Raw genomic sequence first — 22497 nt, forward strand, 5'->3', positions numbered from 1 at the left:
AGGAGAAAACAGTAGCTCAGAAACCTCCTTAAATTTACCACTGGATTTATTTCCAATTCCTTTGTAATCTCTTCCTTAGAGCAGTAAATTCTGAGCTCACAGGGCTTTACATTTAATTCCAGTATTTGGATTGTGAGAGCTTTTAATACCTGTGGACTTGGCAGTTGCAGAGAGTAAAATGCATCCCCATTAATCAGAACTGGACTGAGTCATGTTACACAAACCATAGATTTCTACAAGAAAATTAAAAGGCAATATCATTTCACTTCTGCTAAATGTTTTCTTATGATTCAGAGGAAGAAATGGGACACTCTATATTGTGTCCAGTGATGCTGCCAAAAATATATCACCAAGAGACACGACAAATGAATGTATAAATAGGAATTGCTCAGAAGGGGTTAGTCATAAATCATTGAATGAGCCAGAACCCATGTTTCTTTTTTTGTGTTGCTCAAAATGTGAAACGTTACTGGTGACTTCTAGAAAAACAATCTGACTTTTGTACAGTGGCATTAGAAGGTTGTGGGAAACAGGGAAGTATAATTTCCCTAGGTGAAATCAAAGGCAAGGTACACATTTTATGGAGACTCTAGGAATGTACAAGCTATTTTGAAAAATGAAATGGGGTTTGTTAAATAACAGCAATGGTGTGGTTTCTACAATCATGAGTTTTCATTAAGAACATTTAAAAATCTGGGATACAGTGATGGGCTGGCTTTGGGTCAAAAATAGACTATAATAAATTGGATTGAGGAAGCAGCAACAATTATGGGGCTTTTCTGTTGGGGTCCTATTATTATTCCTCTTTAATACTTACTCCTAGAAAACTTTTCTCCATATTTTAAGAGAAACTGCTTTCTGATGTCATGAATTATAGTTCAAATAATTATTTTTTCTTAGGGGAAAAAGTGAAACCAAGCTTCTATTTGTAATTAAAGTGGAAGCTGGGACACTATGGCTAAAAGACACTAAGAACTTCACAGAAATGTTAAGCATTTTCTTAAAACTGCAGATGTCATTCATGCTAAATAAAAATTTTCTTACATATAAAATTCTTATGACATTTGTTAGCTTTTTGGTTAAAAGGAATAAATTTCCTTTTGCTTAGGAGCATGGTGGTTGATAATTCTACTTTTGTTTTCACAAAATATAACTCTTTTATAAGAGGCTGTGTGTGTGTGTGTGTGTGTGTGTGTGTGTGTGTGTGTGTGTTAGTCACTCAGTTGTGTCTAACTCTCTGTGACCCCATGGACTGTAGCCCACCTGGCTCCTCTGTACTTTGCTTAGGGGATAGTTAATTTGTTCAGTCATCAAGCTCAACACATAATCTGTTAGAATACAGTCAGGTTTTATAAATGGCATAAAGCATCAGATATGGTTCCCAAAGTGCTACAACTTCCTAATGGTCCAATTTTGAGTTGGTGTTCCCTGTGTAACAAGCTACTCTGAAACTTGGTGGTTTAAAACATTCACCATTTATTAACCCACAGTTCTGTGGGGTTAGCAATTTAGTCTGGGCTCAGCTGAGTGGTTCTTCTGCAGTTTCTAGGTTCACTTATGTGGTCACTGTCAGTTAGAGAGCTGGTTGTAGTCAGCATGTTGGTCCCAGAGGGCCTCACTCACATTTCTGGAGTTTGGCTGGGGTAAAAGGGGCAACTGGACTGCTTGTTTCTAACATCTGCTAAGGTAGCCCTGGCTTCTTCCTTTCATGACTGGTTTCCAAAAGCACCAAGAGGGTAAATTTCAATGTGCAAGGACTTTTCAAGCTTTGCTTGCATCATGCTTGCTAGTGTTGCCTTGGTCAAATCAAGTCACATGGCTAAGTTCAGATTCAAGGGATAGCAAAATAGACTTCAACCCCAGTGTGGTTTGACTTTTCCTCTTTACAGGCTTACTGAAAATAATGTTAGCAATCTCAGCCCCTGGGCTCTTGAAGAAAGGGGTTGCAACATATTGTGGGGTGTGTTCATGTGTATGTATGTATCTATGTATATGTGTATTGATCAGTCTATCTTATCCCATTTTTTCTTTAATAATATGATCCCAGTGGTGGAAAGCTATCCTAGTTCTATTACATACTAGCTGTATGACTTTGGGAAGTGTCCTTAGCCTCTTCATCCCCCAGTTTTCTCATTGCCTCATGGGATTAAGAGTAGTATGTTATCTCATAGGTTTAAGCATTGAATGAGTTAACAATTGTAAGGCTTGGAAAAATGCCTGGAATACAGTGTATACTCAGTAAATATTAGTTATTTTCAACTTTTTTCCTGTATCTCTGTATTAGTTTTTTACTGCTGATGTAACAAATTGCCACTGACTTAGTGACTTAAGCTTCCCTTGTGGCTCAGCTGGTCAAGAATCTGCCTGCAATGCAGGAGACCCGGGTTTGATCCCTGGGTTGGGAATATCACCTGGAGAAGGAAATGGCAACCCACTCCAGTACTCTTGCCTAGAGAATTCCATGGACAGGGGAGTGGGACAGGCTGCAGTCCATGGAATCGTAAAGAGTTAGACACAATGACTGTGCGACTAACTTTCAGTTAGTGACTTAACACAAATTTATTAACTTAACAATTCTTGAGGTCACCACATGACATCTGGATTTCACTGGGCTAAAATCAACATGTTAGCAGGACTGTGTTAACATGTTTTCCAGCCTTTTTCAGCTCTAAAGATGGTATACATTCTTTGGCTCATGGATTCTTCTTTGAAAGTCCTTATTGGCTGGTTGAGTCTTTCTCAAATCATTACTTTGACCTCTGCTTCTGTCATCACATATTCTCAAACTTTCCTCTGCCCTGTTTCACTTATACAGACTCTTAGATGGGGCTCATCTCAGGATAATCATCCCCTCTCAAGATCCTTAATTTAATCACACCTTCAAAGTCTCCATTTCCATGTAAGATAACATATGCACAGGCTACAGCTAGGATGTGGACATCATTGGTGGACATTTACTCTGTTTTTCCCAATATTCTCCATCCAGGGACATGGATCTTTTATGCGTTAAAAAATGATGCTGAAAAAAAAATGATGCTGAGAAAGCTTTGCTCAGTCATGCTGTTTAGGAAATTGTTCTAGTATCAGTGAAGAAATGCTGTCCTTATAATGTTGAGAGTATCTTTATCTACTGTAAACCACCAGGAGGGAGAATGGGCATTTTGAGTGATATACAAAAATGGTTATCCACCACATATCAGTGATAAGGGTGTGATGGAGAAGATGTCCTATATTCAAAAACCCTATTTATTTTTCCTCTGACGTTAAATTTTATTATAATTCCATCCCTGTTGCCTCTAAGTGTGGTCATGAGGCAAATTCTCACCAATGAAATGAAAATATCTGTGATCGTCATTACATCTGAGATGAGACAATTAAGAAAAGCTGTGCCATCTCATGGTAACTTCCTTGCTGGGTGCCTGCACATAGAGCGTTCATCAGAGGACTCTGGGACTCCTAACAGGATACGACTTAGAAGGATCCTGGGTTCTCTGAGTGACAATATGGTTCAAAGTCCCACCTGTTAAGTCACTGAGGGTTGAGGAATGCTTCCTTCAGCTTACCATGACTAATGCAAGCAGTTATCCACACACTGGTCTGCAGAAAGACCTTCATTCTCATCCCTGAAGCCTTAGTGGATAGGGACATGGTTTGTGCTTCACTTGATCTCATTCATTGCCTTCTCACTCCTGGAATTCAAGCAGAAACTTTAGGTATATCAATATTATAATACAATTTGAATTAAAAAATACTTAAAAGGTACTCATCTTATCATGTTTGTGGCCACAGTGATCTTCACAGCATTGCAGAATTTAAAAAGCCAGAAAGCCTATTAGTAATCATCTTGTCTCCTTATTGAATAGATGAGGAAACCTTGGCCCTTAAAGTTTCAGTGATTTTCTAAATTTTTCTAGTGAAACTCAGCAGTTGAATTGGGACTTGAATCAAATATAGCACTGAACTCAGCCCTTAGGCTAGTGCCTGGTGTACAAGATTTGTGAGAAAGTTATCAAATGAATGGATGAATGATGCACTCATCCTTCAATGTCCAGCTCAATGCCACCTTCTTCATGGAGCCTTTCTTAAAAGCCACCATTTCCAATTAACCTCCCCCATCCTCTCTGTTCCTGAAAGATGGTATTGATCCCCCGTATAGCATTTAATAAAATCTGCTGAGATGTAAATTTGAATGCATTTCTCCAACCCTAGGTGACAAATAGATTTTATTTCATGTGCCAAGTTTGATTGATTGGTAGTAACGCCTGGATCACAGTATTGAAATGGAGAATGACATCATTGTCTAACTCTGCACCATAAATGATCAGTAATGTCTGCCATGGGAAAAGGATTAAAAAATAATGGCACATCTGCCATGTGTTTACCAATTCAAGTCTATTGTTTCGTTAGAATAAAAACTCCTTTAGGACAGGCACATGCCTTTTTATCTTGTATGGTACTAAGAAGAGTATGTTGTATATAATAAATAAGGGCCTAATATTTGTTGAGTTAAACTCATAATACTGATTTATAAGTGTCTGTAAACTTAAACCTTTCATATATCCCTCTCCTGCTTTTCTTCTTTCTACATATTCTAATATTTTTGAGGGGTTATCTGAGTCTCAAAACAACAACAACAACCAAAATCTGGGGAACTAGCCGGATGCACTATCTGATGCATTTTTGAAAAATCAGAATACATAAGTTTATGCTCTAGTATCCAATTTACATGCTTTCCTAGGGAAAATGCAAATCACTGGTCAGAGTGTTCTCTCTAAATAATTACTTTACAAGGAAAGAAACTGACTTGGAGGTCCAGGGCTGTGTGAGAAATATGCTGTAATGATGTAAAGTATATACTGACTCTTCACTTAAAAGCAAGAGTAGAAGAAAGCTGGAATGCATTATCCAAGGTGTTCAGGAATTCTAAATGGTGCTTAAGCACTGAGATTTTACTCTTATATCTGCCTTTGAAGGTTAGATCCATATGCCCATTTTTGTAATCCAAATTTAGTACTCAGGGCATTTAAGAAAATGACAATGTGACTTTGGCCCTCCGTTTGCAACAGCCTATTCAAATATTCCCCCTAGATGCCCCACAGGATTTCAAACTTACCCAGAATAGCACAGAACTCATTCCAACCAGGAAATCTATGCCCCCACTTCCAATAAAGGGGTGACCAAGCTCTCAGTTATCTAGGGGTAACTAGACTCACATTTTGGGTCTTTCTTTTCTTTTTTAAAAGAAAAATGTTAAAATCATATATTAGTACTCTATTATACATATGTATGTATTTTCAACTGTTTTGAGGTATAATTGACAAATTTTAAATTATTTAAGGTATGTATTTTATATTTTGGAGGAGGAAATGGCAGCCCATTCCAGTATTCATGCCTGAAAAATCCCATGAACAGAGGACTTTGGAGGGCTAAAGTCCATGGGATCACAAAGAGGTGGACACAGCTGAGAGACTGAGCATGCATTTTGTATCTTCTTTCTTTCTCACATGCCACACCCTCTTTGAAGCTCAGTAAGTCCTATACATTTTGCCCCCAAAGCATGAGACTAAGATCTCTAGAGATGGTCAAATTCAAGACCCATTTCTGCTGCTTAAAAAGTGTAACCTTGTGTAAGACACTCACTGTTCTAGGCCTTCATTTATAAATTTATAAAATGTAAGGAATACCTCATAAATTGGTTATCCAGGTTTTCAATGATTTAATTAATATAAAGCAGTGACCCTATGCCTTTTACAAGTATCAATAAAACACAAGTATGACTGATAATTGCTTCCATTATTTAAACTTCTTTTATTCACCCAGCCACCACCATTCTTCCTGTCCCATCTTTCTGGATTATCAATCCTTATAGTCAGGACCTCAGGACTTCTCACCTAGTATCTCACACTTTCTTCTTCTCTGGTTCCTCACCTCAAGACTGATGCTCCAGTGCATTATTTACACTGGTTTCATTCTTATCTTGCTGGTGCTTAGCTCTGGCCATATCACCTGCCATTCAAACACCTTCTATGCCTCCTCTCTCATGTCTCCTGTTTATCAGCTTATAGGGTCCCCCAGAGTAGGAAGGGACATTCCACAGAAAACTGCACTTCTTTACTCTTGAAACTGCCTCAGCAAGAGTACTGCCTCAGGTAATCACTCCTTCTTAGAGTGACCTCAAATACTTGGGGAAATCAAACTCAGGGTTATAATCCAGGTCAAATCTCGGTTCCTTGAATGGAATAGAGGCAAGGGTCAGAGTCCAAATATAAAAAGATGCACTTCACTAGAAGTGTGTGTGTGTGTGTGTGTGTGTGTGGGAATGGTAATAATAAATTACCCATCAAAAAACAGTTTCTTGATTTGGCATCCACTTATCATTCATAGGTCCCATGAGATCTTCATGGCAGAAGAAATGGATTAAAGCTCATGCAAGAGCCAAAAATGTCTTCAAAACTCACAACTTCAGCCTAAGTCACAAGGGCAGAGTTTGTAGGACACAGCCTAATGGTAGTAATTTGAATTTCACTAGGGTGTTCTTGACCTATTACCTGTCTTTTAGGGACTTTGGTGCTGGTAGCAACTAGTATGGAATTCATGGTTTTGGAGTCCTAGTCAAGGGGCTTTCTAATTCATCACAAGCAACACAAGCATTTTCTTAATTCAATTCAGAGAACAGTCCTGGACCACTTCCTTGCTCATAGCCACAGCACAAGGCCTGGGATATAAAGATAAGTAAGGGTCAATCTTTGTCCTTGAAGCATTAAAACTTATAGGAGAGGCAGACACATAAATAATAAAGATAGGACATGAAACGTGCTATAAGAAGAACATTTAAATTTCTGTGGAAGCATAAATGAGAAAGCAATTAATTCTATGAGGAAGGTTATACTTTCCAGGAAAATTAATCAGAATGCATGAAGACAGAGAAGTGAAAATGCAGAGTGTCTAAGAACATTAATTTAGCCTACACATGGGGATGGGATACTTGAGGCCAGGTAGTATGGGGAGAGATTGTGACTAAAACTTAAAAGAGGAAAGATGAGTTAACTAGACCAGACTGATATGGATTATATGTGAGTTTCTGCTTTATTCTGCATATCTGTCTAGGCTATCCAGCCCTAGAGAACTCTGCCATTAACTATGGGAGTCTTAGATATTTTTTATGTAGGAAGTGATGTGGTCAGGTCTACACCTCAGAAAGATAATACTGGTGGCAGAGTGACCGTGAACTGAGATCATACAGTGGATTCTTGTACTAACTGAAAAGTTGATGAAAGCCAAGGGAAGGGATGTAATAATGAGTAGGAAGAAGAGAAATAATGTGAGAGAAGTTTCAGCGGTATCAGTGCAAACACTTGGTAGTTGATTGGCTGGGAGAAATATATCAAGGACAACTGAAATTTTTAATGTTGACAGTTGGGTTGGGGAGATGAAGGTAATATAAACTACATAATATGACCCAGCAATCCCACTTCTGGGCATACACACCGAGGAAACCAGATCTGAAAGAGACATGTGCACCCCGATGTTCATCACAGCACTGTTTATAATAGCCAGGACATGGAAGCAACCTAGATGCCCATTAGAAGACGAATGGATAAGGAAGCTGTGGTACATATATACCATGGAATATTACTCAGCCATTAAAAAGAATTCATTTGAATCAGTTCTAATGAGATGGATGAAACTGGAGCCCATTATACAGAGTGAAGTAAGCCAGAAAGATAAAGACCATTACAGTATATTAACACATATATATGGAATTTAGAAAGATGGTAATGATAACCCTATATGCAAAACAGAAAAAGAGACACAGATGTACAGAACAGACTTTTGGACTCTGTGGGAGAAGACGAGGGTGGGATGTTTTGAGAGAACAGCATTGAAACATGTATATTATCTAGGGTGAAACAGACCACCAGCCCAGGTTGGATGCATGAGGTAAGTGCTAGGGCCTGGTGCACTGGGAAGACCCAGAGGGATCAGGTGGAGAGGGAGGTGGGAGAGGGGATCAGGATGGGGAATACATGTAAATCCATGGCTGATTCATGTCAATGTATGACAAAAACCACTACAAGATTGTAAAGTAATTAGCCTCCAACTAATAAAAATAAATGAAAAAAAAAAAAAAGAAAAAGAAAAAGAAAAAGTTAGAGACAAAGTAAAAAAAAAATAAAAATAAAAAAATAAACTACATAATAAAGGTGGACAAATAAGCAAAGTTTAGGAAAGAAGATGCTGGTTTTTTACGTATTGATTTTGAAATTTTGTATACCTTCTTATCAGAAACATCAGTTGAGCAGCTGGAAATGGGAAATGTGGAAATGGGTTAGGTCTTGAAATGCATATTTAACATGAAGGTTTAGCATAAAGGAGGCTTTTGAAAAGACAGTGTGATGAAGGTGATTTGAAAGAAAGAGTAGGTAGAGGAAGAAGAGAAGCAAATTTTGGGGGCAGAATTCTGAGAAGTTCAGCTTTTCAATGATGGGCATTTTTTCTCTGCTTCTTTAATCATTTCTTCCCTTGACTGAGAACTTCACCCATGGATCCCTGCATCTCTTTATTGACTTGGCATACATCTTGAATTTCATGCAATATTTTATTTCAAAACATGTTAGAGCTATTTTGTGAAAAGTCTGTAAAAAGCCTATTTCCCAGTCTTCTATGAAAAGGCTGGTAAAATCTTAGGTGGTAGATTTGGAACAAGACATGAATTGAGCCATGATTCCCAGACAAATGGGCCAAATCCACAGGCATCACTGTTAAATATACACAAACGGTGCCAGGTACGTGGTGTGAACACACAAACAGCGATTCTTTGACTTGCTGCACATGAAATACCATCATCAGGCACCACTGCTGTCTGCTCAGAGGTCACTTGTCCACAAACTTGCCCAGCACTGGACAACAATGGAAGTGGAGGAGGTTGCTGGGCTGGTTTTTCCTTGGACAAAAGACTGATTCTTAGGACTGTGAAGGGAGAGACTGCCCTCCAGCAAAAGCCTGGGGCCTAAACTGGCCACTTTACTAGTACTCAGGAAATCCCAAAAGCCTGCAGGGACTTTGAAGAGAAGGGAATATTCACAATTGAGATGAAGAAGCATCTTTAGGGGGGAAAGAATCTGAGAATTTCACATCAGTAAAGAGAAAGCACAGTTAATACCCATAATAACTCAAAATTTTGTTACAAGAGAATAAAATATCCTATCTCCCTGTGCATGTATGCTCAGTTGTATCAAACTCTTTGCGACCCCCTGGACTGTAGCCCACCAATCATCTCTGTCCACGGGATTCTCCAGGCAAAAATACTGGAGTAGGTTGCCATTCCCTTTTCCATGGGATCTTCCTGACCCAAGGATCCAACCTGTGTCTCCTACATTGGCAGGCAGATTCTTTACCACTGAGCCACCTAGGAAGTCCATCTCCCTGTGGCCTGGACCTCAACCCTGCACTCTGAAATGTCTTATGTTTTGGGGTTCTGAAAGAGGCTGGTGCTCATTCGCAAGTTAGAATATTTTGAAAAACAGCCAAACAGTGAATCCAAAGCAAGCAAACATCCACCTTTTTCTAATGGTGCTGGGTGGGGGTACAGAGGTGGGAGCACCCTACAGTGGTATTTCATGTGCCTCCTGCCAAAAGCCACAGGCTTTTCTTTCTCATTTATTTCAAATCATCCTCTCCAAACTCACCTCATAGTTCAGATTGCCAAAGCTCTTAAGTTCTAGCAGTCTGCTTTCCTTTTCTCACACCCTTCTAAAACATATTGTGGTGTCTGATCTAATGCCAAGACTGACCACTGGGGAAATTTAGAAATAGAGCCACTCAGTATTTTGTAACCAGAAGGGAAGAGGGGGAATATATAATTTCAACAGTGCTGCCTACCCAGACCGTTTCATCTGGTTATTGTGGATTCTCTGTACTTCCAGAAAAATACATGAAAGTAGGAAGGAAAAGAAAGAAAGCATCCAAAAATCCCATCCATAATCCTATAAGCCTGAAGCAACCATTGTTGTTGTATCTTGTCATGATTTCTTTCCAGTCATTTCAATGTATATTTCTAATGTGGTTCAAGTTTGCTGATTTTCATTGGTAGATACACACCTTCCTAAAGGTTTAACCTAATCATTTGCATTTTCTTCTCCTAACAGTTAGATATCCTTGGTTTGTAGATGGTTTCATAGATGGGATCCGAAGAGGTTAGAGAAGTCACACATAGTGGATAGTCAGGCTGGAATATGAACCCAGTTTCCCTCACTTCCTATCTCCAATCTTTCTCCCTATAAACATAGCTACAAAATCGTGTTGCTGGATTTATTCAGAAGGTTAAGCTGCCTAAATTTCAACTGTGTTAGTGAATAAGGCAGCCTGACCAGATTAGTATCCACAGGTGCTGAGCTGCAATAATAAAATTCTGGCTTTCTTGATCCCTGAAAACTTTGTTGCAGAATAGTATTCTAAGCTTTCTTAAAATAATTAATCTACCTTGCTCAAATATCCAATTTTCTACCAATGAATTGCTGAAATGCTTTCATTGTATTCTGATACAAACTGAATAACAGATGACTTTTCATCTTGAAAATAGGTGGAAAATAGATAGCTGGTGGGCTTTCTGAAGAGAAGTGTGTTTTCCTTGCCTTATGAGCTCTTATACGATCTTAGTTTTAGACCCTGTTGTTTATTTTTTCAATCTACTAGTATGGTTGACCTGTGTTTGACACCTTGATCTTTGCTGCTGTCTCTCTGTTTGCTAAGCAATGTTTTCTTGGAATTAATGCAAAATTAAAAAGGGATTTCAAAGTCATAAATAAAATTTACTGATTTATTTTTCAGAAGTAAAAAAATGCTTCCAGACAAGACAAGATGTCCTGTTCCAAATTCTAGTCTAGTCCACATTTTTGTAATTGAGTTATGACTCTACAAGAGCTGAATTTTGTGATGGGAAATTCAGAAACCACTTTTCTATAACATATATCTCGCATATGTTATTCAGAAAAAAAAGTTAATTACCTAGTTCCTCCCTGGAATGTCATAGAGGTACTCATCATCACTCATTAGAATTGTTGAAAACCACTGATGAGACCATAAGCACTTCCAAACCCTTTTCCTGTTCTGGCTCGAAGTTTCTGCATTGAAGTTCTCAGTTGCAGCTAAAAATGTGCCTTCCATCATTCATCACCTAATTTGTGTCTACCAGAAAAGATTGTATCTCTTGACAACAAACTCTCTTTTGGACAGGATATACTAAAAAAGGGATCTTGAAGTACTTTACCTTTTTATTTTCCTTTCATTATGAGTCCATACACTAGGTTAGAAATTATCCCAGAATCATTAGTTCATTCAAATTCTGCTCCAGATAAAACAAATCAAACTTGTACCTATGGCTTGTAGCCATTGTGTCTCAATTTTTAAAACTGACTCAGCTTAGCTCTATGACCAAAATATTGAATGTAAATTTGTACGTAAGAAATTACATATATACATTTAAAAACAAAGCGTTATTTTCTCTGCTGCTGCTACTGCTGCTAAGTCGCTTCCGTAGTGTCTGACTCTTTGTGACCCCATGGACTGTAGCCCACCAGGCTCCTCTGTCCATAGAATTCTCCAGGCAAGAATACTGAAAAGTGGGTTGCCATTCCCTTCTCCAGGGGATCTTCCTGACCCAGGGATTGAACCCAAGTCTCCTGCATTGCAGGAAGATTCTTTACCACTGAGCCACCAGGGAAGCCCTCTAATTTTGTCTAAGTATGAAAATAATAAGTTTAACTATAAAATAGTTGTCAAATATAGAATACATTTTTAAAAAAACAATAATTCTAGCATCTGTAAAAGACCTGCTAATATTTTATGTGCTTCTAGCTTTTGTTATGTGTTTATGCACATCATATTGAATGCACATTTTCAGATAGTATCATATAAGCATTTTTTTTCCCATTTATTTTTATTAGTTGGAGGCTAATTACTTTACAGTCTTGTAGTGATTTTTATCATACATTGACATGAATCAGCCATGGATTTACATGTATTCCCCATCCCGATCCCCCCCTCCCGCCTCCCTCTCCACCCGATCCCTCTGGGTCTTCCCAGTGCACCAGGCCCGAGCATTTGTCTCATGCATCCAACCTGGGCTGGTGATCTGTTTCACCCTAGATAATATACATGTTTCGATGCTGTTCTCTCGAAACATCCCACCCTCGCCTTCTCCCACAGAGTCCGAAAGTCTGTTCTGTACATCTGTGTCTCTTTTTCTGTTTTGCATATAGGGTTATCGTTACCATCTTTCTAAATATAAGCATTTTTATGTCTTTAAAATGTTATAGATAATTGTTGATGGCTTAATCAAGTGCATGATTTACTTAGCTATTTTCTTCTTTTACTGGCTACTTAAGTTGGTTTTGGACATTAGCTATAATTGAGATTTTTTTTAATTTAGAACTAAATATAGAATTTGTTAGATGTTTATGATCAGATTTATTTATATCAATGAAAAGTTGGATAATATTCACTTGTTCAATAATAAGCAACATTGAATTGAGAGAATTATCTTGTTTCATGTTTGGGTTATTGTCCTTCTCAGTAGACAATGGTTTATAAATGGATTTGAGGTCAAACCTGTCTTGAATTCTTCTCTTGATTCAGATGTTGATCCTCAAGAAATAGGGCTGGTGCACTGGGAAGACCCAGAGCGATGGGATGGGGAGGAAGGCGGGAGGGGAGATAGGGATGGGGAACACATGTAAATCCATGGCTGATTCATGTCAATGTATGGCAAAACCCACTACAATATTGTAAAGTAATTAGCCTCCAACTAATAAAAATAAATGAAAAAAAAAAGAAATTAACTATGTAACTTTAAATATGTTTTTATGGTTCTACAATTTCTGAACGCTTTTTATGAAATGGAGTTAATAATACCTATTTGATAGGAGAGTTGTGACAATTCAGGAGACAAGCTTGTAATGGGGCTTAGCATTAAGAGTGGTGAGCAAGACAGATACAGAAGCAATATAAAGCAGCAGCGTCAGTGGTCAGGTAGAATGAGTACTGGCTCTGACAGGGCTACATAAGAGAAACACCTAAATCACACAGGAAGGATGGGGCAGGGATCAGATCAGGAAAGACTATTTGGTGGCTAAAACCAGGAATAATAATGGAAGTTTTTGTTTTCCAAAGGGCCAAACAATTTTATAAGGAAAGGTCTTAGGAAAAGATAAGGCTGTAACAATCAGGCTGCAATATTTGGGGCCTGGGTTCAGTAGGAGTGCCACCCACAGGATACAATAATCTCTAGGAATCAAGGCTCCAGATGAAGGGATTAATAGACACTAATCCTACTTGTTGGACCATCTCTTCTTGTGCCTCCTGTAGAAAAATAGAAGAAAATTCGGACATATAGTCCTAAGACCTGAATATAACTACTTTCATATTTTTATATTTGAAAATATAGGGGAAATTTTTTTATGCATGATTGCTTGGATCTGATATGGTCATTCTGTGTCTATAATTTAGTGTCTTTTTATTCACAACTTCATGTTATGCTGGAAACATCTTCCCGTATTCTTATCAACTCTGTAGGAACATAATTTTTAATTTTTGCATAATAGTAAAATATATTTAATGTACTTAATCTCCCCCTGTTTAGCTTCTAAGTCTAACAAAATTGTTTTCTAGTATTCATAGTGGTAAGGCAAGCTTTATCATCTTTATTCCTATTTTACCATAAATCCTTTGGACAGGTACTATGGACCCAAATTACTGTGTTAGTGGGAAATAAGATTATACTCAGCTCCTTCAGGGTCCTGCCTCACACACGCTTTGCCAGGTCTCTCACTATACCTGTGGCTGAGACGTCCAGCTCATTTTCTGCTGACAATGTTTCACCATAAAGGCACCGCGCACCTTTGCCTTTCTTCCTTCAGTCACAGGCGACTGCATTTGACCTGTGCACACGTGAAGCTCCGCAGTGTCGGGGAGAGAGTAACCCCCATGGCAACTCTTGACTGACCAGATTTGCTGTAGGGTGATGTTATAATAAATGTACCCATGACTTTTGGATGACAATTTAGGGTAGCATTTTGTATGCTTCTCAGAAATTTCCAACAGAACTGATTCCCACTAACCTTGCTGCTGCTTCTAGAGCCTGGCTTTTCCTATTTCTCTCACTCTGCGTACTCCTTTATTTTTATTCCTTGGAATCACTTTGCTGCACCTGAGTTCTTATCAAGCTCTGCTTCAGGGAAAACCTAAGCTAAGGTATAATTTTTTAAGGATCATAATGCATGCATGCTGAAGAACTGCTTTCCAAAATGCTCATCATTCCCCATAGCTTTACTCTAATAAAATCTGATTAGCTTCCTCTGAGGGTGAAGCTCCTAAATTAAAGCTGTACTTTGAGTAAGAACTGAACAATAATGCCTTTCTAACACCATCCAAGTACCAACAATAACGATTTGTTCTTTTCAAGTTGAGTTGCTCTAAAAACAATGTGAGCCAGGACAAGTAATACATTAGGAGCTCTTCCTCCACCAAAAGACTGTCAGCAGAGAGTTTGTTGCCATATGCCCAGAGCCCAATGCCCTGAGGAGACAAAGCACAGTGCCTTTGCAAGCATGGGGTCTCAGCAACCTGACCTGCCATCTGCTTTGAATTTTTGAACGTTACGTTTCACCCTGGCCCTGCTTCAGTCCTGGAGGCCAGCATCCCACAGAAGACCAAATACAGATCCCAGGGTTTTGCTCCTTTTACACATTGTCCAGATGGTTCCGGGGACTCGCTCTGGCAGTATTCTGCTTTGGGGATTCCCAGTGTTATTTCATCCTCATCTTCCTAATCCAGGATTTCTGCTCACTCCTAACTCAGCACACCTTCTGTTATTGACATCAGTTTGATTGGAATTGTAGTCATCTATATGAAATACAGTAACTAAGCCCTAAGCTAAAAGACTACTTTAAAAGATGTCCAGAGGATGTTAAACAGACAATGATGGAACAGAGATATGGATCTGGGTGAAAAATTAAGTCATGGGGAGGCTAGGGTTGAAAATTATAGGATCCCAGGCATGGAGTCTCTTTGATGTTCTCTTCATCAGTTAGATGTCAAGCTTTGTTCACCAAAGCCCATTTAGGTTTGAGTGTAAGAAGCACAAGACCTGTATTTCTAGAAGTGTCTAAAATGCCCTGGAAGATAGCTAAAAATTACATGTGATATGCTTTACATTTTACTGAATAAAAGGCTCTACTTAATTCACATTTCACTGTACTCACCAAGATGAAAAATCTGAATTCTTTCACTCTTGCTTCATTCATTCCCTCATTCATTTAATGGCTATTCAGGAGAGTATAAAGAGACCACTTTCTTTATAGAGATGTCTCTCATCCTGTAAAGCTGCAGGCATGTGGCTTTGCTGGGACCCAATGACACTGAACTATTTTTCATCAGAACTTAAAACTGTTTCTTTATCTAGAGATCCAACTCTTGTCTTGCACAAAATGCACTTGCACATAATCTGCTTATGTATTTTGGAGATAACAATGTTATTTATTCTTCCAATGTTACCTAGAGTCCATGCCATTCATCATAGCTTGCAAATATATGTAATTTTTTTTCTAATGACTTTCATCTAATTTTTTCGAGCTTCTTTTCATCCAGTGAGTAATGAACTAGAAAGAGACAGTTTCAGTTGTCATTCTGTATTGTGTAATCTCTAATCTAGGATGTTCTCTGCTGCCTGTGGCATTCATACTATCATTAACTCATTTACAATAAATAGCAAGTATTAATTGAATGTTTTGCTAGACAGAATACAACAGTGAAGAAAATAAATGTGGTCCCTGCTCTCATAGAATTTATGATCAGTTTTAGACGTACCTAACTCTGGGTTTAGGAGGGACCGAGTAGAGTTGGGAAGGGAAGTTAGAATTAACATTTAAACTTGGGAATGCTCATTCTCCTAAACCCATGGACAAAGTGTCAAGGGACTGATGCTCCAGTGAGTTCCAGAAAGAATATGATGGTTTCTAGTCATGTAGGGGAGAAAGAATAGGTTTTTTTTTTTCCAATTTCTATGATCTTGGCCAATCACTTCATCACCATGAATCTCACTTTGTCTCAAGCATAAAATGAGGAAGGCACCAATTCTTATTTCATAGAATTGTGAATATTAAATGATTAAATACATGTAAAGCACTGGAACAGTTAATGGCATTTAACAAGCACTCAGAAATATTAGCTATTGCTATTGTTGGTGATGTAACCTTGAGAGGTCAACACTTTGGATTCAGGTATGCAATTATCATTCATGAACTTTGTTTAGAGGTAATATGCTATTGGCTCTTTAGTTCAGCTAACTGACAAGCAGAATACTAATGAGAGAGGATAGGACCCTGAATAGAAGCAGTTCTGGGGACTGGGGAAGGTAAGTGATAGAAAGGTCTTGTGAGAAAAAAGCATCTATCTCAAAGTTGTTAAGTAAGACCTCCTAGAAGAGGTGACATATAAATTGATCTGAGAGAATAAGGAAGATTTAGCCATGAAGAAAGAGAGATTATAACCATTAGGAAGAAGAGTAAATTGTTCGAGGAACAGCAAATAATTTTTTTCCTTGGGGTATAAATGAGTAAGGTGAAAGAGGATGCTAGAGAGGAAAACAGGGCCACATTTGTAGAACCTATTTTGAAAACGACTAGTTAGGGAAGGCAGCTAATAACAACAATCCCATAATGTTAATGGGTTAATCCAATAGAAGTTTACTTCTTGGTAAGTTAACTGTTTAATGCAGATATTTCATGTGAGAACCTCCAGGGTTTCAGGGATCTGTAATCCCTCAATTTTGTTGCTTCATCATCTTAGATATCTCAAGTATTGGAGTCTTCAGCTGAATCCTTGCATCTGGTCTAAAGACACAGGGGCAAGAGGGAAGGTCATGTTTTTATTCCTAGGCCTGTAAGTGGTGATGATCACTTGAAGTGACATTCCATTAGCCAGACTCGGTCACATGGTCACATCTGATTTGGTGGGAAGCTGAGAATGTAGTCATTTCATGTGTCCAGGATGACAACAGGTAGGTTTTTAGTATATGTGCTGCCGAAGCGAGCACAAACAGGTAGGTTTTGAGGAGTAGTCTCAATCACAACAGTGTACTTTTTTTAAATTGGAAAATGACAGCAGAGATTGAAAATGCATTAGTTAGGAGTATGGACTTTAGAATCAGACAGAGCTAGTCTTAAATCCTGCATCTGCCATTTACCAAACCTCAAGTAAATTACTTAGTTTCTCTGGCTTTCAGTTTTTCCACTATAAAGCTGAAATAGCAGTAGTACCCATCTCATAAATGTATAGAATAAAAATAACCTAATGTAACTACCAGTTTATTGAATGTTTTCCATATTCCATGCTCCAAGATGGCTCATAGGGATACATTTTCTCACTTGTTCTGCTCAAAAACCCATAGAATCAATAGCTCTGTGGACTCAAAGATGGAGCAATAGTGTATTTCCGGAAGACTGCTAGAAAGTAAGGAGAGATTTATTTATACAGAGATTTCTTTGGTTCATGCACATGGAGAGTAAATGATCAGTCCTGCAGGGGCAATAGAGTCCTCCAGGTAGAAGAAAAGGCACATACACATTCATTGGTTTATTAACTCAATCAGCAAATATTAATTGAATACCAACCATATGTCAGGCATGATTCTAGAAACTGATGATTCAGCAGTAAACGAAATACACACTTGCCAATATCATGAATCTTACAACCTAATGGGGGAGATAAAAACATAAGCAAATAAATATATAATATCAACTACCAATAAGTGTTAAAGGAAAAAGAGAATATTTTGAACTTATCTGAATAGGTATAGAGGAATGCTTATGATAGCTTTGAAGGAAAAATCAAGTTACAGAGTAAAATAAAATGGCCCTATTTTAAAATAAAAACCTATAACTGAGGATTATGTATCTGTTTGTATGAGTATGGAAGAAATTGTCGAGGAAAACACACCAGCTTGTTAAAATTAGTTGTTTCAGGATGCCGAAGCTGGTGCAGGGGAGAGTTGTAGAATGTTCAGTTTCTCAAATATATTCTCAAGTAATCTGAGTGGTTGGTAAATTAAATCCAATCATTAAAAATTATGCCTGTGATATTGATTACTTACTTACTTACTTCAGTCACTCAGCTGTGTCAGACTCTTTGATTCCCCATAGAATGAAACATGCCAAGCTTCCCTGTCCTTCACTATCTCCTTGAACTCTTGTCCATTGAGTCAGTGATGCCATCCAACCATCTTGTCCTCTGTTGTCCCCTTCTCCTCCTGCCTTCAATCTTTCTCAGCATCAGGATCTTTTCTGATGAGTTGGCCCTCTGCATCAGGTGGCCAAAGTATTGGAGCTTCAGCTTCAGCATCAGTCCTTCAATGAGTATTCAGGATTGATTTGCTTTAGGATTGACTGGTTTGATCTTCCTGCAGTCAAAGGGACTCTCAAGAGTCTTCTCCAACATCACAGTTCAAAAGCACTAATTGGATGATATCGATGGTCCATCTAAAACAAAATTATGTCACCAATTGTCTTACTAGAACAAGTAGCAGAAGATAAGGACACATTGGAATTTAAACCAGGGTTCTGGATGCACCCCCAGCACCATATCTGTCAGTAGTTACATTGATCTGAGTAGGACCACTCAGACTACTGGAGTAAGCTCTTTTAGAAGGTGAAAGTGAGTGGTTGGTGTCACTAAGTTCATCCTTCCCACTGCCCTCAGTAAGTCTACCCGTTTCACTATTTCATGAGCATGAAAACAGGAATGTAAAACTGTAATGTAAAATGTAAATGTTTCTTGTGACTTAATTCAGACTTGAATCTCTGCCCTTGATTTCAGAAATATTACAGGATGTATAATAACTAAAAATCAAAGGCTATGATTTCATTTAGACTAATATAATAGAAATCTCAGATTTGGGGCTTAATCCATGGCAGTTAGCAGCTTCAAGAGCTTTAATGCAGGGGTCCCCAAGCTCTGGGGTCTGATGGCTGATGATTTGAGATGGTGCTGATGCAATTATAATAGAAATAAAGTGCACAATAAATGTAAAGTGCTTGAGTCATCGCCCCTCAACCCACCCATTCTTGATCTATGGAAAATTGTCCTCCATGAAACCATTCCCTGGTACCAAAAAGTTGGGGGCTGTTGCTTTAAAGTACAAATCACAAAATGTAGTTATGAGAATAAAATGAGATATATAGGGTCAGTTGAGCATATAATACATACTAATGACTGCACATATTTATTGAATGTTTACTACATGCCAGATAATATGCTAAGTGCTTGGCATGAGCTAGGTGTGCTTATTAAATAATGCACAAATCAGTTAAGTAACTAGGTTTCTAACTTATATAAGTGGTCAGACTATATATACTACACTATACTGACTCAGATAATTAGCAAGTCACTACATACTTTTTTGTTGGTTTATATTGTTGTTACTGTTATTGCAGGATTAGTCTAAATCTAACACATCTATTCTTACTTGATCATGTAGATTTTTGTCTCTGTGGGGATTTTACTTGTTCCATCAACTATTCCTTCCTTTCCGCTGTCACAGTGCACACAATAATAGAGACAGCAAGCCTTGGAGTAGGGCTCCAAGTGTTCTCTCTTAACCAGCATTATAACCTTATAAAACAGGAAATGTTTCTCCATTTCTTAAATAGAGAACTGTGGCTTAGAGAGTCACATGGCCAGTGTTACAATGCCAATAATTACATCTCATTCAAATCCACATTAGCTTTACACTTCTTCATAGATGTCTGGATTTAGAATGCCACTCCTAGAATTAAATGTATTAAGCCTGCATTTCCTAAAATGTGGGCTGAGGTACCACAGGGTACTGCAACTAACTCACAAAAGCTTTTCTCTTTTAAAAATTTTCAAGAAAAGTTCAGTGATATTCAATGTCTTTCAGACATCATGTGAATTACTAGCTCTGGATAGTTCAGAATTTCAACATGGAATCATACTACATTCCTTCCAATGATGTCACACCTCTGCAAAGCTAGGATTTTTATTTAAAATAAGCACCAGGTGTGTGGGAGGAATGGAGAAAGCAATGGCACCCCACTCCAGTACTCTTGCCTGGAAAATCCCATGGACGGAGGAGCCTGGTAGACTGTAGTCCATGGGGTCGCGAAGAGTCAGACATGACTGAGCGACTTCACTTTCACTTTTCACTTTTATGCATTGGAGAAGGAAATAGCAACCCACTCCAATGTTCTTGCCTGGAGAATCCCAGGGATGGGGTCGCACAGAGTCAGACATGACTGAAGTGACTTAGCAGCAGCAGCAGTGTGGGAGGAAGAGCTATGTAGGAACTCTGTATTTCCTACCCAGTTTTACCATGATGATGGCAGTCTAACAAACCTTCATGTTACAAGTTACTCCAGAGAATTCAGAAGGATCCAAGCAAGGGTTTAAAGGCAATAAACTCTATCTTGAAGAAGTATTTCTTGCGGGATTTTCTATTTTGAAAAGTATCATAGCACCTCCCCAAAATATAACAAGAAATTGGGATATTTTGAGTGCAACAAGGCCAGGCAAGGGGTGTCAGTCAAGTCAATGCATCTCATGTATGGTTCAGGGCCTAACACATAGTATCCACTCAACAGATGTTTATATAATTGAAAGTATATCCATAACATTCAGTATTGATCATCTTTCCAAGGAAAGGAGGACCCTTAAAAGAGAGCATAGCATATTTTCCTGAGATAGCTTGAAAAAGGCACATTACCCATTTGAGTTTCTAACCCACTCTTTAGGTTCCAAATAAGTTATTGAAATCTTCTTTGTCAATATTGTTTAATTACCATGGAACCTCTAATCCAGGCCAGAAATTCCTCACTGCCCACATTTCTTTCTACTTCAGAATGCGTATCTAATAGCAACCAATTACTTTTCCTATTTTCTCACTTGGAATCTGTTTGGGGAGTTGGGAATTGCTATCTAGCAAAATCGGGAACATCTGTGATGAAGGGTAGCTTAGTGGGGAGAGTTAGCAGGCTAGACAGATTTCTTGCAAAGTACAGCTCTTTTTTTTTTTTTTTTCTACAAAGACTGCTCTGGAACAGTTACTCATAAGGCCATCTCTGATTTTTCAAATGTCTTTCTCTCTCTTCCTTCCCGCCTTTTTTCTCTAAGTGGGAAAAGGGAGTTTGTGTTCAAGAGGTCAACCGACTTAGAGAAACCATTCCAGTCTTCTGAAAAGTTTCCGTTTCAAACCCATAAAAAATAATTCCAAAGGAATTACCCTAACTCTGCTTTGCTTCCAGGTATGGCTTTGATTTTCATGTTGGCATGCATTGAGCACTTACTATTTTAACCGGTCTTCCAAGAAGCTGGGCCCAGCGCCCGAACACTGGGACTTTTTCACATTTGGCCATAACAGAGCTGATGCTGGAGCTTCAGGAGATTGGAAACCACATTCATACTTACACTCATCCTTAAGCTACATGGCTAGCAGTCTTCCATCACATTCAGAAACACAATTTCGTACTTGGAAAACATAGCCGAGATGGAATGGTGCTGGATGACTCTAGGGAAGGCAAATGATCCTTTAAAATGTATTAAATACTTTGTTTCGGATTGTTTTCTCTTATGTTTTTTGAACAAAAATCTATGCTGTGTTCTTTGGCTCAACTGGTACCTTGATACATCTGCATTTTTCAGAAAAGGCAAGTTCAAGGGTGAGAAAGATGGTTTTGGGGGAGAGCACTAATTTGTTGTTGTTGAACAGCTTCTCTGCTCTTCAAGCAGACAACAAAAGCGTTGTGATTTGGTTTAGGGAACTGGTGATGAATTATTCATACCACTAATGATAACACTGAATCTTCCTATGGAATGCTGTGGCTTCATTTTCTTCTTTGTAAAAGATGAAACCACTTCTGTAGACATGGCTGACCCACCTGCATGCTTGAGGCAATCAGGTGTGATGTTTTCCTGACACAGATCCCTTTCCTCCCATTCTCCAGGCTATAGTTTTAAAATAGATATCTCAGGATAGTTGGCCTTCTTTTGTATGATAGACATAATTTCTGAAATGAATTCACCATGTTGAGGGAGAGGAAAGTCCCCCAGAAGCTCCTTATGATCAAGGACCTGACACTCTGGATCACATTAATATCTAAATTGCCAGCTGAGGTACATAAACCTTTGAAACAGTAGAAATTTTAGAAGCTTAGGCAATAATTAGGAGGCTAAGCTATCAAGGCGAAACTCTGTAAAATAGTCTTACTGAGAATTTACTCTATGCTAAGTACTTGGTATATATTATCTTATTCACTCATAACAGCCTTATTTTGCTAAAGAGGAAACTGAGTCTTAAATAGGCTAAATAATTTTTCTCAGTGACACTTCGGTATTAAGTGGTAAAACTGAAAGGTGAATCAGGAATATTACTCCAAACCCCATGCTGTTATCCATACATCTGTTTCTTAAGTCCTATTACATAGCAAG

Source organism: Dama dama, chromosome 20 (genome assembly GCF_033118175.1).
Source record: "Dama dama isolate Ldn47 chromosome 20, ASM3311817v1, whole genome shotgun sequence".
In the NCBI taxonomy this organism is placed as follows: domain Eukaryota; kingdom Metazoa; phylum Chordata; class Mammalia; order Artiodactyla; family Cervidae; genus Dama; species Dama dama.